Source organism: Triticum dicoccoides, chromosome 3A (genome assembly GCF_002162155.2).
Source record: "Triticum dicoccoides isolate Atlit2015 ecotype Zavitan chromosome 3A, WEW_v2.0, whole genome shotgun sequence".
Classification (NCBI taxonomy): domain Eukaryota; kingdom Viridiplantae; phylum Streptophyta; class Magnoliopsida; order Poales; family Poaceae; genus Triticum; species Triticum dicoccoides.
In genome coordinates, this window is record NC_041384.1 from 766,987,573 (window position 1) to 767,003,527 (window position 15,955).

General features: G+C 45.7%; 1 pseudogene; it reads right to left on the reverse strand.

Moving 5' to 3' along the window:
- Positions 1-2,937: 2,937 nt before the first annotated feature.
- On the reverse strand, positions 2,938-12,225 carry LOC119273357 (annotated as a pseudogene).
- Positions 12,226-15,955: the final 3,730 nt, after the last annotated feature.

Here is a 15,955-nt window from a genome sequence, read left to right on the forward strand (position 1 = left end):
CTTGCTGACATCTTCACCAAGCCATTGCCTTTGCCACAGTTTGAGACTTGCAGGCGCAATCTTACCCTTCTAGATTCATTAGAAAGTGGCTAAGATTGAGGGAGGGTGTTAGACTGTATTTACATGTGTATATTGTAACGTTGTATACCACCTCATTATATATATATATATGTGATAGGCCATCCCTAGAGGGTTGTGCCGGTTCCCCCCAAAGCCTATTGTCTTACACCCCGCAAACCAAATGGTTGGGGAAGGTCGGTTCCGAGTGCCCAATACCTCTAAGAGATCTGCAATCTATACCTCCCCAATCTAATGGTCGGGGAAGTGACGCCACCACATGTTAAGTTAAAATTGGCGAGAGAGCAGCACTTTATATTGTCTCCGAGATTCCCAAAGTTAAGATTCCCTCTGAATGTGTCACCAGTGTCACGACCCAGCTCAAGCCTCTTGAGAGAGGGGGCGACCAAACATTGGGAGTTAATGTTTGGACACTTATCAACCACCAATTCCTCGAGGCAACTGAAACCCACGAAACTTCCAGCTGATACTAAGTTTTCGCAATACTCTATTGTTATATTCTTGATGGCTGGAACTGGAATATAAGCTGGCCGTACGTATTGTTCGAGGCTAGATAATTTTGGGCAGTGAGATATAGTGAGCTCTGTCAGGGACGAGAAAATAACAGTGGCGTCTTTGTTGCTGTCAACTGTCCGCTGTGAGGCGCTGCCCTCTGGAAAGAAGATGCTCTCTAGTCCATCACAATGAAGAAGTTTAAGTGATGCTAAGCTTGGCAAGTTTTGTGGCCCAAACCAGCTTGGAAGAGACGCACCTCGATATTTCTGGAGGTGCAGAGACTTGAGACTAGTAGGAGGTTCTAAAATTTGAAGCACTTCTGTTTCTCTATCATCATTGTCTCTCTCACCTGGGCTGGGTACCAACCCCAGCTCAGCTCCAGGCTGTTGAGACGTTGCTTATTCTTCAATTCCACCTCTGATGCCTGATTCTTACTTATCTTGTTATAAGATTACGTAAGCGGAAACCTTTAACATCAGACACATTCTTTATCAATCCAAGTCCTAGTCCTTCCCAATCGGCCATATCAATATCTAGGACACACCCTGGGGAATAGTCAAATCCGTGAGATTTAAATCTCCTTAAACTGATCAGATTACTGAAGTTGCCGCACAAGATTTCAAGCTTGCATTTCTTGGCATATACAATCTGCAGACTATAGAGGTAACAGAATGCTGAAGGAAGGCTGTTGAAAGGACAAGCTCTGGAGATTTCAAGGTACCGAAGATGCTTCAAGCTGCCAATGCTATCTGGTAACTCACTTGTAGAGCCACAACACATCACACGCAAACGATGAAGGCTGCTGCACCAATGGTCTATTACAGAAGATATACCTTTACTCCCCAGAAGTTGATCGAAAAGTAGGGTGCGCAGCTTTGTGTGCTTGCACAGGCCCAACAAGTCGGCTTTGTCATGGCCTTTACTAGAGAGAATTGACAGATGACGAACATCCGGAGGAACTTTTCCAAAGTCAGCCTTCTCTCTTATGATGAAGCAGTCATTCCTTGAAACTAGTTGTGCCATGTCATGCAACAAATGAGGTATTATGTATGAGCCGGAGACTTCTTCAAAGAATGACTCATTCACAAGTTCTTCAAAGTACCGACAACTAATATCTGCAGCATGAATGTCACCTTCAGGTTCCACAAATCCTTCGGCTACCCAAATTTCAGCTAAGCAACGCTTTTTAAATCTGTAATCCTTGGGGTAAACAGCACATAATGCGAAACATCTCTTCAAATGGAGTGGTAAATGCATGTAGCTCAGCTGAAGAGAAAGAAAAATGTCAGTCTTCTCTTGTTTCAACTCCCACAGTTCAGCCCCCAATACATAATTCCAATGTGATGCACGGAGGTCCTTTCTTAACAGGAGTCCAACAATTTTGGCAGCTAATGGAGAACCTTTCAACTTAGGAAGTATGCTTCTACCAATACATTCTAAATTGGGATCATTGGTAGAACTCTGATCAGACCCAAATATGCATTGTTTGAAGAAATTCCAAAAGGCATCATCGTTCAAACCATGCAATGTATAGGGCTTCATTGTGCAGACTCTATGAGCAACCATTGGAGATCTAGTAGTGACCAAAATCAAACTTTTCTGTCCAATGTTTTTTAAAGGTGCACAAAATATATTCCAATACTTATTGTGTTCCTTGAAAGCATCACCCCACAGGTCATCAAGGATAATCAAGACCTTTTTGTCCCTCACGTGTTCAGAAAGAGCATGCTGAAGAATATTCAAGTCATCTGATGTTGGCATTTCTCCCGAGCAGGATTCCAAGGCCTGCTTAGTCAACCTCATAACATCAAAGTCATCCGACACGCAGATCCAAATTATTAGGTTGAAGTGAGACCTTATATGTGGATGATTGCAAACATGTTGGGCCAAACAGGTCTTACCAATACCCCCACTTCCAACGATTGGCAAAACATAAAGACCTGTTATTTTTGATTCATCATCATCATTGTTTTTCGACTGGGCACCGGTACTATTTCTAGGTTTGCTAAGCATCCCCATAAGCTGCTTCATATCCTTGTCGCGGCCAAATAGTTTTGTCTCGTTTAGCAAACAGGTGGTCCCTAGCCTGACTGATTTGTCAAACCGTTGTCTAACTTCATGTAAGCCCATCTTCTCCAGCTGATTCGAAAGATTGTCAAGCTTATCTTGGATACATTGCACTTTCTCGTTGTAGCTGCCTTTAATGACATCGTTTAAAAAATCATTGAAAGGATGTTGGTTCGCATTTCCCTCCACTGTCACCTTCAGCTCGTACCAATTGAACTCATCAAGAAGGTCTTCGGCATCATACACTGCATCCTTCAAATTTGGAAGGAGCTCAACCACCTAATCTTCGTGGCTACTTCACTCTGCTCGATCAAGGAGGGCGTACATTTTGGGCAGAGTGTCCCTAAGACCTTTTAGGCGTTGCTCCAACTCCAATACTTCACCCTGAAGTTCTTGCTCCCTTGAACCAATCAATACAGAATATTGAGAGGAACTAGCAGATTTGGCCCACTGAAATAGTTTGACAAACTCACAGATGCCACTGGTTGTCATCTGGGGTTCGACAACCATGTCTTCAATATAATTAGAGTGTGTCTCTGCCTTATTTTCAATATAGCCAGTTCCTGTCTTCACTTTTGACATCTTGTCAGCACCTGCAATGTCAATTCAGCGAGCTATCATCATAATATTCCTCAAAAAAGAACTAACAATATAAGCCCCTAAATATGCACAAATCCCTAGCCAACTCATGGGGGGAGTCAACACTGTAAAAAAGCCTTTGGACTAATGAATACGAACAAAAACATTCAGAGCGTTCAACTCATACAATATAAGCCCATAACTAGACAATTGTGTTAGAAGTATAATTGGGTTTAAGTTAGAGATAAAGAGTTAGAAATAGAATATGTTTAAACCACGTGTAACTTGTCTTGTACTCCAAGTCTCTACCTCTCATGTACTTCTATATATACCCCATACGAGGGTCAGATCAATACAACAACAATATGCAGATCTGCACAACTCCAAGACCACATGGACCAGATGATGACCAACCCGACGAACCGGTGCCTCGATCACGGGAGGGCACCACACCAACATTAGCCACAGGCGTACCGAGCACGCTACATCGACGTCATCGAGCTGTACGACTATGCTGGGCTATGAGCCAACATACTTCTTCAACACAACATGACATCGATACTTCGTCGTCGCGGAGGGACACATTCAAGCGACTCATCATCGTCGACACGCCGCTGCAACTCCATCGCCGACACTTCATCGCCAAGGTCTTTTCCAACGTGGTCTTCATCACCATCATCGTCAACACAACTCCGCCACCATGTCCATAAGATGGACTAGCGTCCTCCACGACGGCAATGACCGCGCCATGATGATGGTATCGACCGCGTCATCCATGACGGTGATACTGCATCAACATGGCATCACCATAGTGATGATCCCTACACGGCCACACTGGCAAAACCGATGTGTGCTCGATGGGTTTCCTCCGGTCCCGGCAAAACCTGTGGACTCATCGCCGACGGCACCCTCTGATATTCGCAAGGTGCATCGTCTGCGAATGCAGCTTCGTTATCTACAATGTAGCGCTTTTTTTAGCCTCCGGCTTTGTGCGGCTTCATCATCCATGACAACTACATCATCGTCCACGACTACCTCGACCACAACTACATTATGATCAGCTATGTCAACATTGACATGCATGGCTACCTCTACAACTACTCACCGGCAACAACTCTAGTCAACATCGTCCGCCTCGTCACTTGCGTCCATGACACTCCCGATGTGATTGCGGGAGGGAATAGAGGAAAAGACAGGAAAGGCACCAGAAGGGGACGCAGTCACCACCCTAGGTGTCGCCCATCAGCCATCAGAGACGCAGTTGATGATGGTGCAGCGGAGAAGACGACGGAAGCGCAAGACTTTAAATCCAGTCGCAATCGTCTGCTTCGCTCCCGCTACGATTGAGGGGGGATGTTAGAAGTATAATTGAGTTTAAGTTAGAGATAAGGAGTTAGAGATAGAATATGTTTAAACCACGTGTAACTTGCCTCGTGTACAAGCCTCTACCTCTCATGTACTTCTATATATAACCCATACGAGGGTTAGATCAATACAACAACAATATTAGTCATCTTATAATTTCCACAAATTGAAGCCCTCTACTTGGCTTAAACTCTCAACGCATACAAATCGTTCAGCCGAAGTTTAAGTGGCTAGAGGAGTTGCCATGCCTATTATCTGAACCATCCATTCGAGATCCGGCGGTTATGAACAAAAGTATTCAGATTTGCACTGGCAGTGGTTTGCCGAAGAAGAAAGACAACAACAAATAGGTGAAAGTAGACTAATGGAATATTTTGTGCACAATGGCTGTCAATTTTGACAGGAAACAACATTCGGTTGGAAGGAAAGGGAAATAATATGGTTACCTGAATCAGGCAGACGTGAAGAGGACCCTGGTGAGGTACACATCCTGATAACAACAATTATTTAGCTTCATTAAACAACTTATAAGAAACATTAAAATCATGGTGGCACGAGCAGGAGCATATAGGATGACATGTTAGAAACTGAAACATTGAAGTAAACGAGGAGAAGGACGATGAGGAGGCCATATTTATTTTCGGAAGAATGAATGATTTGTACCTGGTACCAGCTAGTTTTTTCTCGTCTTCTCGTCCAGCAGGCTTCCAGTTCATGTCAGTGCGGTTACTCATAGGAGATGATAGCATCCAGTGCTCGATGTCCTTATCTTCCAGGGTATCAAATTTTGTCTGTAGCTTATCGTCAATACTTTCAGTCTTCATAGGAGATGATGCTGTGTAGTGTTCGATGTCCATCTCTTCTAGAATACCAAACTTTGTCTCTAGCTTATCATCAACATTCTCAGTTTCTATTTTCAGTTTTGACATCCTATGGGCCATGTCTTCACGACCGTAGGTGAATGTCTCTGCCTTAACTTCAATACAGTCAGTTTCTATCTCCATTTTAAGCTTTTTGTTAACACCTGCATAATCAATTCAACAAAATCTTTCATCAACCAGAAACATGAACAACACTCAGAATCAAGGAAACATACACACGTTCAAAAAACACGATGCATTTTTTTTTTGTAAAATGAGCATCATTATTGGTAAACATAATCATTAGTTTGGCTACGAGCATGAGAAAAAAGAAGCACAAGGTCCCAAATAGGAAAGCAGAAAAATGCTACAAGAAAATAAATGCATGCGTTGAGAAATAGGAATGAACTACAAAATGAATTATGATTACCTTGCACAGGCACACGCGAAGAGGATTCCAGTGATGTAGACATCCTTTTTGACCGGGGGAATGCAGACATCCTGATTTTGACAAACATGTAGGGTCGTTACAAAAAATAATTGTAGTACAAGAGCTCACGGAAGATAGTATGGGAGTCGGAAGGTATCGGAGGAGAAAGAGTTTTCAGAATGGTTAATTTGTAGTACCTGATATCATCAGCTTGTTTCCTCTCATCTTCCACTTTGATTATTGTCCCCTCACTTGTGGTTGCGTCACCATGAAAAACAGGATCGACCAACTGCTTGTAGATTCTAGGATTGTTTGGATGACAGCTAATTGCGGTTCTGAATGTAGATCCTACATCGGCATTTGCACCCCAAATATCTGCGGTGATTTCTTCAAGGCATGACAGGTGCTCCATGCCGATTGGCACAATACTATAATGATCTGCTCCGCGGCCAATGAAACATAGGTTGAGATTCCGGAGGTCAGGCATTGAACCTGCTTCAAATTTCAGCCAAGGCACAGGGCACCTGAACTCGAAGGACTTGAGAACTAGAAACCCCCCCTCGTTGAAGACGATCATTTCGACTGGAGAGGTCCACACATGCAGCGAAAGAGCAGTGAGGGCTGGCAATTTTTGGAGGATACACATTTCTTCCCTCGATAGCTCTCTAAGTGCAATCTTTAGACTGGAGAGTCTGCTGAGTCCTCCAATATCCGATGGAATGGCAACTACTGGTGTGGTGTATCAACTTCCAGTGTCTCGAGGAATTGCAGATCTTGAATCTTGGCTGGAAGTTTGACGGAGATATTACACGAAATCTTCACATATCTCAGTGGAAGTAATTTACTAATAATTCCAGAGAGGTCAGAAGGCACCTTATCTTGATCAGCCCACAAATGGAGAATTAAAACTCGAAGAAGCTTGCACTCCTTAACGAAATCAACGCATCCATCGAATCCAAAAAATGCAAGTGATTGAACTTCGGACAGCATGATTCCCGTCGGTATCCGTGTGCTCCTCGCACCACCAAATTGCACAGACAGTCGACGGACTTTGTTAGGAAGCCATATAACTGACTGAAAATTATCCACACAAATGATGAAGTTTCCCTCCATGGATTTCTTCACAATAAGATCGTGTACCATGTGGTGAAGTGTACATGACAGCACCCCATGGTAATTGATATCTACAGGTTGGATCATTCCTCTACTGACAAGCTCATTAAAATACTCCCGTGCAACTTCCTCGTTGTTTTGTCCTTCCCCTGTAAAGCCTTCAGTTACCCATTGCTTCACCAAGTCATCCTTATTGCTGGTGTAGCCCTCTGGATACACAGCAAGATATAGCAAGCATGTCTTCAGTTCAGGGGAAAGATAATTGTAGATATGGTTTAGAACTTCTTTTATCCCTTGGGAAGTAGGATTTCTCCTCAAAGTGGGAGGTAAAGAATCTCGAATATCCTTCCATTGCTGGAGGCTTATTTCGCTTTCTTCTGTTCTCAACAAGCTGGCTATATTTACCATTGATAACGGTAAACCACCAGATGTCTCAATAATCTCAGATGAAACTTCTCCGAAGCCCTCTGGAAAACTGACTTTATCTTCAGAGCCAAACACCATACTGAAAAATAATTTTTGTGACTGATCATACTTGAGAGGTTCCATCTCAAATTTATACCTTGACTGATAATTGCAGCATACTGATGCTACGCTCCCAAACTGGGTGGTTGTTATTATTCTGCTGTGACAATCACCATCAGGAAATGCACGCCTAATAATATCCCATACTGAAGTACTCCATAAACCATCAATTATGAGTATGTACCTGCAAAAAATTGGGGAACTCCCATAAGACAAAAACAATACAAGTAAATATACATTTTCTATTAATTTGTTTGTATGTATCCTCGATGTCTTGACCGGTTCATGATGGGGCATGGGGCTTTTAGTATCATGTGGTAGGAGGAAGAGAAAAATAACTACCGCTTTTGACACTCACATGCCTTATTCACGTTGTGATTGGCAGTTTGAATCTACTAGAAGCTAGTACACTTGGGCTAATAATCATCCCATGACGACATACGAGAAACTTGATCGGGCACGCTTGGATACCGAATGGGAATTTAAATTTCCTCAGGTAACGGATTGGCCTAGAGCGTATTGAGACACTTTTGGACCATGCACCAGTAATTCTTGATTCAATTTTTCCTAGCTCCCTCACTGCTCGTTGTCCATTCAAATTTGAATTGGGATGGTTACGGTAGGATGTCTTTGCAGACATTATTAAGAATGTATGTGAGAGGCCCGCCATTGCACAAATGTCTATTCAAAGATGGAATTTGGAAATACGTGCTACAAGGAAATTCCTATGTGGTTGGGCGAAACGTGGTAGCAGTATATATTTAGAGTGGAACCACATTCGCTTCTTACATCCTATAACCACATCCTCAGTTCTCTTGAAGAGCCATGCAAAGGAAGCTAAAAGAAAGTGCCCTCCAAACACTCCAAATATGGTTGTTTTTGCATCAGTAGGAGTCTTCTCCCGAAGGTTCTAGAATGCCTATCAAGAGCAGTCGGAATCTGGCCCTATGGAACGACCTCCGACTAAGATCAAAAGCTTTATGAGAGTCAACCATCCTTTGCCCCCCAAAAAGGGTCAATCGTCAGCGCTGCACCATTGTCGGAGAAGATGGGTGCTCCGCCCCGACCAGGATGCGACCGAGCTTCTTAGCCCACGTGACATGGCTCGCGGCGACACACGTTTGAATTCCGCATGAAATGTCGGCTTCCATCCGACATTCGCCAACCAAGCAGAGGAGACACTAGGGGTGACGGGGTGGAGCCACCTTTTCTGACAACCGTCGCGGCCACCATCCCTTGCTCGCATCCTCTCCAAGAACCGCTAAGGGAGCAGTGCACCAAGAGTATTCATGCGTCCATGCTCAGGTCCATGGTCGGTGCCAGCGGCATGAACACCGTCGCATCCTCCATGCACCCTACGTGCGGCATTCCCACCTCCACTATTGGCCGGCTACACTGTTGCCGACATCACAAACCTGTGGTGGCTACCAAAGGGCCACAATCCATATCCGCCGCTAAAGGCACCTCTTCCTCCTGGGCTGCACCCTCGCGACCAGCTCCATTCGAAGGGTTGCACTACCATAGGTCGATGGTGAAGCGACCATAGTCAGAGGAAGGGACACCGGAAGGAGCTCAAACCAGTACCCGAGGCTATCACCGGCAGCGCCGATGCCACACTCGCTCTAGCATTCTAGACTACCCAAGGGCGGTTCCTGGGCCATCGAGGTTGCGTGGGCGACCGCGTGGAGAAGCCATAACGTGGAGGCATCGGGGATGGCCAGGTAGGGCATGCATTAGCGGCGATCACCAATGCATAGAAGACGCTCCCCCAGCCCCCAATGTCCATGCCGGAGATCGGGTCGCTAGAGCTCGAGCTCGACCTGGAATTGGGGATTTGTGAAAAACTAGTTTAGGTTTTTAGAAACTGGCATGTGGGTCCCACATGTCATAACGTGCAAGGCGCCAGTCAATCTAACAAAGTTGACTATTGTGACACGTCAGCGCTTACGAGTGGGAAAGCACTTTATTTTGGCCGACTAATTCTCAGGTTGGCGCAAACCTCCCCGCGATTAGTATGATTTGGGTTTGATAGTGTTGCATTGGCGTCTCTCATGTCAACCACCTCTCTGACACGACATGTGCCAAGTAGAGCCGATTTGGGTTTGATAGTGTTGCATTGGCGTCTCTCATGTCAACCACCTCTCCGACACGACATGTGCCAAGTAGAGCCCTTCCGCCGCTCTCCATCCTCAACCTTGTCTCGTCCCTTTCGCTCCTATTCCTCCTATCGCTTTCCCATCCGATCTCTCCCAATTTACCAATAAGGGGAAGAGATGCCTTGCTCCATGGCTGACCACCACTGTTTCAAATCACCAGGACCGTTGTTGCGCATCCCCACTACAACAGCCGTTGTTGCTGCAAGCTAAAGGACAACATGCAATCACCACTATTGCATCCCTAACCATTCAAGTAGCGATTACGTTGGGACCGGTGTTTGTGGAGGGGAGCTTCCATGATGCAAGCTAGAGTTTGAGGAGGTGTGGCCATACTTCGTGGAGGGCACTGTCATCGATGTTGCGGTGCCGGAACTGCAATGCAACATACGTAGTGCTGTGACCCGCAAATCTCGCTGTTGGCGGAAGCCGCAACACAAAATGCATCATGTGTGCGTCAATGACAGAGATGCAGTTTAATCCGTGTGGTGCTGCGATCCGTCGATCTTGCTGGTGGCGGAAGCTTCGAGGTAGCATGCATGGTGTGTGCACCGACGACAGAGATGCAATTCAACCCTTGTGGTGCTGCGACGCGCGGATCTCGATGGCGTCGGAAGTTGCAACATAACATGCATAGTGTGTGCGGCAGCGACAGAGATCCAATTTAACCCGCGTGTTGCTGTGACCCATGGATCTCGCTGGCCGTGGAGCTACAATGCAACATGCTTGGTGTTGCGACCCGCGGACCTCTCCGATGGCGGAAGCTGCAACATAGTGCGCATGCCGATGGTAGAGCTGCAATGCAACATGTATAGTGATGCGACTCTCGGATCTCACCAACACTGGAGCTGCAATGCAACACGTGTAGTGTTGTGACTGTCGGATCTCACCGGTGGTGTAGCTGTGACCCGTGGATCCTCGCCGGCGGCGGAGTTGCAATGCAGTGTGCATGGTGCTGCAACACATGGATCTCACCGGCGACGAAAGCTGCATTGGGTTGCATGGGGAATGACTGGTGTTGTATCGGCTGCTGCAAGGGGAATTGCGCCACGACAGAGAAGATGAGGAGGGGCCTGATCAGACAGCTTGCAGTGCACAATCAAACAGTTGTCAAGCCGACTGATTTCCCCCAAACTTAGTCGGTTGACGCATAGCAGCCTTACGAGTTGGTTCTCCTTGTCATAATTGGGGTTAATTTTGTCCCTATCGGTCACTAATGCGAATTGGTAGTTTTTTATAGAACTACCAATTAAAATACAGTAGATTTATAGAACCCTAACCTCAATTATGAAAGTTTTTTTGCTATTTACTCTTTAAATCACAAAGACTTGGAGGACAAGAGATAAGGTAGGAATCACATAAGAGAGATTACAATCAATCTTCACAAATCCTTTTTTAACAATCTTAACAAATCTGGGGGGATTTACCGAGGATGAGTTGGGTAGTTGTTAGGGACCCAAAAAAAGGAGATTGGACCCACGCATGAATTTCAGGGGGAGCGGCCGAATTAGATTAGGACATGTAGTGCCCATAGTGCGTAAGTCTAGGATGATTCCTTTGCACGCCACAAAAACCTATTGCCAACGAACTGAACGCAAGATCTGTCTTCCCTGTCGGAAAAAAATACCGGCTAGCTACTGGTCAAAATAGCGCCTGAAACTAATTGAACAAATTTAGAAATTTGCCAGATTTTGATCAAAATTTGTGCAAACTATATTTGTGAGAGCAACACCGACAAATACATACAGTCGAGTGTTCTTCTCTACCAGGGGTCCGATAGATACTGTTACCGGCTGGTGTATGGTATTGTGAACCCTAATTGAAAGAGAACCAGATAGCTGCGGAGTAGCAAAAGAAGCATGCATAGTTTTATAGTATATGAACTGAAATGATCATCACAGTTTGTGAGGAGACGTAAATACCTTTTGTGTCGCAGATAATCTTTGATATTTGTGATGAGGGCCTGCGCATCCAAGCAGCAAGCAGGCTGAGATACACCCTCACAAGAATAGGAATGAAAGTCCGGGTTGGGAGACACCCGCACAAATGCCCCGCACTCGAACTGCCCGCCTCTCTGGACCAGGAGCTGGTGGTATATCCTCTTGGCGAGTGTGGTCTTACCGACACCCTCAAGTCCAACCAGAGCTACAACCTTGAGTTGCTTCCCCTCGTCCTTGCCCAGCAAGGCGGCAAGCTTATCCATCCGGTAGCGGTCAATCAGTTGTGGATGTAGAACTGGGAGCTGACGACCCGTGGACAGAAGCTTAGTGGTCTTGTTGATCTTCTGCGGATCAATTGTATACATCTGGTGTCTTTTGCTCGCATGATTTTCCCGATCATTAAGTGCCTTGAATTTGAGCAGGGCAATTTTTTGCTTCTCTTCTGTAGTGTGTTGGGCATCATCATCTTGGTTTGACAAAAACTGGGCATCGTCCAAGTAGTTCTTGGTGTCATAACATAGTTCCCGGACCTCGCTCATCCAGGACTTGGCTGTGCGTTGCCGGCCTCCCGATCTCAGTTCGCTGGTGATTGCCGGCCTTCTAGTCTGGATCATGTCCATGGCTTGGTGCCTCCCGATCTGGTTGCTAGCCGGTAATTCTGGTCCTCCGATCTGGTTTGGTGTCCATGGCTAGGAGTACGATCAAGACAAGCATACGGGGCTGGTGGGGGCTGGTGCATGGATGCTGCACACAATGGCCGCTTGAGATGTGCACATGCGTGCAGAGACGGCCGTTGACTAGCTGCAGCTCATGCCTTGCTGATTGCAGTTGCCATCAAAAGATCTTTTTGTGAGTTTCATCTCTACAGATCTAGTGGTTGACTTCGGCGGCAAGATGCAATCTATGGACAAAGTCTTGATGCAGAGGGATGGTTGTGCGGCGGCGATGGTCACATCACATGTAGCTGCTGGGATCGTGGAAAAATGATGGTGACAACCATGAATGACTTCGATGATGGTGCTACTTGAGCACCCGGTCTCGAGCTTCAGGGTGAAAGCCTAGGTCTGGCCCGAGTTGGGTATACCTAGCAATGGCGATGTTTTACATCATTACCTTGTTGAAGGCATTGTTCGGAATGCTCGGACTGATTCTTCAGGGTGAAAACCTAGATTCTAGCCTTGGGTGCTTGGATCCGGTGACGGCGACACTTGGGGTCGCTCCCTTCCTGAAGGCATTGCTGTTAAAGAACCTCGTCGTCCGCGTGGTGTCATGAGATTGTCGGTGCAGATATGGTCATTGTTATAGTTTGCCGATCGCGGATCTGATCACTTTGAGGCATTTTTTCTTTTTCCTCGCCTACACATAGTTTTGGTCTTATATGACTTTGCTATTTTCACGCGTGTTTGTGTGCGTGCGTTGGTGTTGGCTGTGTGCATCCTAACTATGCAGAGGCCAGGTGTGTTCTCATTGTGTTTGTATGCTTTTGATGCTTCATTTTGAGTCAATAAAGTCCACCCTTTATCCAAAAAAGGACTTGGCCCTGGAGCTCAGAGGTTCCTCCGCCTCCAACTCTGAGTGACGCATCAGGGATATGCATAATCCATCTAGATGCTCTGTGAGCCTCCGAATCTCATCCTCGCTAACCCCGTTGGCTAAAGTGGTAAGCGAGCGGAGTTGCCGGAGGAGGGGACCTACAGGGCCCAGCGAAGCAGTAACAGCAGAATCCATGGCCACCCCAAGCGAAGTAGAGGAAGAATCAGCATCCTCCATCTTCGATTTGACTGAAACCAGAAAGTAGCTAGGGAATATGCCTCAAAAAATGGACCTGATATATAAAAAGAAAAGTAGATAGAGGGAACAAAGAGAGTCTTACCCGGCTGTGCGTCCGGACTTATCTTGATGAATGAACATGTGCTTTGCTAAGGCAGTTCCAATGACTAGTACATCTAACCCCAGAAAATTTCAGTCATATCACAAAAAGCACCTCATCTTCACCAAAATTACCACTAATAAGCTAACATTACGCTGTTATCCCTCTTTCTTTTTGCAAATTACACTCCTACCTCACATTCGCAGATTAGTCCCACCAGTACGTACGTGTGGCCCTTATGAGACAAATGCAATGGTAATACTTGTTTCGTTTTATCATCTAGCTAGTCATGCCTGGCCGGCAGGTACTACGTTGTGTCATGCATGTTCGACAAGTGCTACGCACTATAGATCTTTCAGAAACTTCAAGCTAGGTTGGCCTGGTAGTACTTGGCGGCATGGTGCTGCGGTGTACTGGCGGCAACCGCGATGTGCTCAACAGTTTGCACGCGGGGAGGTGGTGCCGTTGGGCGACGTGGTATAGTCCACGGATGGCCGGACTGGCTAAGATGATGCGGATCTCTTTTCCGAAGATGGGTCAGCGGTTCAATGATGATGACGGCTTCTAAAAAGTGTGCATGTGATGTACGCTTTAGGTTTACAGCATCAGTTGTAGGTTCCGATACGTTATGCGGATGGATCGACGACGACACCAGTTTTAGATATGAGGAGTGAGAGCTCTCCACGTTGTCGAGTTTGTAAGTGTGAGTGATGGCTTCAGATGGCTTAATGTATTTTTTTGCCAGACCTTTGTTGAAAAACTAATAAAAATGGTTGTATGCATCGATTGATGCAGAGACCTGGGGTTTGAACCTCCTATTCCAAAAAAAATTAATCTAGCTATGTTCTTTTACACAAGAACTTATACTCATGTTTATTTCCCTTCATGTTTAAAAGGAGAATGGCCAAATGGAATTTTAACATTATTCTCAAGACAAATCTGTTCGTATTAATTGTTTTGGAGTCTCTTATCCAAATATGTTCTGCAAAATCGGCGGTCAAAGTTTGAGTTAAGAAATTAAATATCCAGGACATCACTATCTTTTGAATTGGAGTTACTCCTATAGATGGCCCATATTTTAGTCATGGGGTCGGTAAGCGGCTACCTGCTGTATGAAGTATGAACCAATGTTTTGATATGAACCCATTCACCACCAGCCACAGCCAATCCAATTAGCCAGGTCGACTAAGTGAATCAAGAGAGATGGAGGTCGTTTTGCTTGCCTCGGGCCTGAATACCTTGTTGCCGATGCTCTGGCACAACAGAGAAGCTACGATCCATACGAGGACTGCCATCGATATAAACATCCAAGCTATTAGAAGCGGGAGTAACCGACTGGAAGCTGCCCTCGAACACGCCAAGTTCAAGGGTGATGTTGCCTTGAAGCATGAAGCAAGAGAAGTGAGTCAAAACACGCGGGATTGCATACAGCGCTTCTTCATAAATAAGAGTGCAGACTCCAAGAAGTTTGAAAAGAATATCGAAGCATACAAGAAACAAGTAGAAGATCTCTGCGATCGACTCGACAAGCACTCCTCATCGGGAGAGACGGCCTCCCAGAAACCTCAAGATCCGCATGTCGCCCAACCCATGGGCTTGGACGAACCCCTGGGTGAGCTTCTACATCTTGTAACGCTACCAGGCAGCATGCCATCGGAGGGGAGGCGGAAGGTGATCTCCGTCGTTGGCTTCAGTGGTCTAGGTAAGACTCTTCTTGCCAAGCTAGTCTACACGAACACGTCGCTGAATTACGCTCTTCGGGCCAGGGTTACAGCGGCAGCAAAAGATGCAGATGAGGTTCTCAGGGAGATACTCAAGGAAGTCCTCCCTGCAGGCCAAGAACATGAGAACCAAAACTTGGAGCATCTCAACTTGGAGAACCTCGCTCAACTGCTCGCGAGACACTTACGGGGAAAGAGGTGAGCACGTGATTTGTTTTCTCCATCCTTCACACTTTTCCTCCAGTACGTTCTTGATTTCTACTCCCTCCGTTCCAAAATAGATGACCTAACTTTGTATTAACTTTGTATTAAAGTTGAGTCATCTATTTTAGAACGGAGGGAGTAGTAACTAGTTAGCAGTATAGTAGCAGTCCACGGGATGAACGGCAGATATTGCTCTTGTCGTATAATGAGGGGCCCCAGGGTTTCTCCACACTAGTAAATTGTATCATAAAAACTCTGAAACTTTTACACTGTATTTCAGCATATAAGTTGTTAGTCTTGAATGCATGCTTTATAGGAAGTCGCCTATATATATTTGGAAATGGAGGTGCCTAGCCTATGTTAACTTTTCTTTTGCCGATTTCTGTCACGGGTACTTAATTGTAATTGACGACATGCGGAGCATGGGGCAGTGGAACGGTATGAATGATGCCTTCCCTAGTGATGGGGACGGGGATGGCACAATTATCGTGACGACGACCATTCAGTCAGTAGCTAATGTTTGTAGCTCTTGCAATGGCTATGTGTACAAGCTGT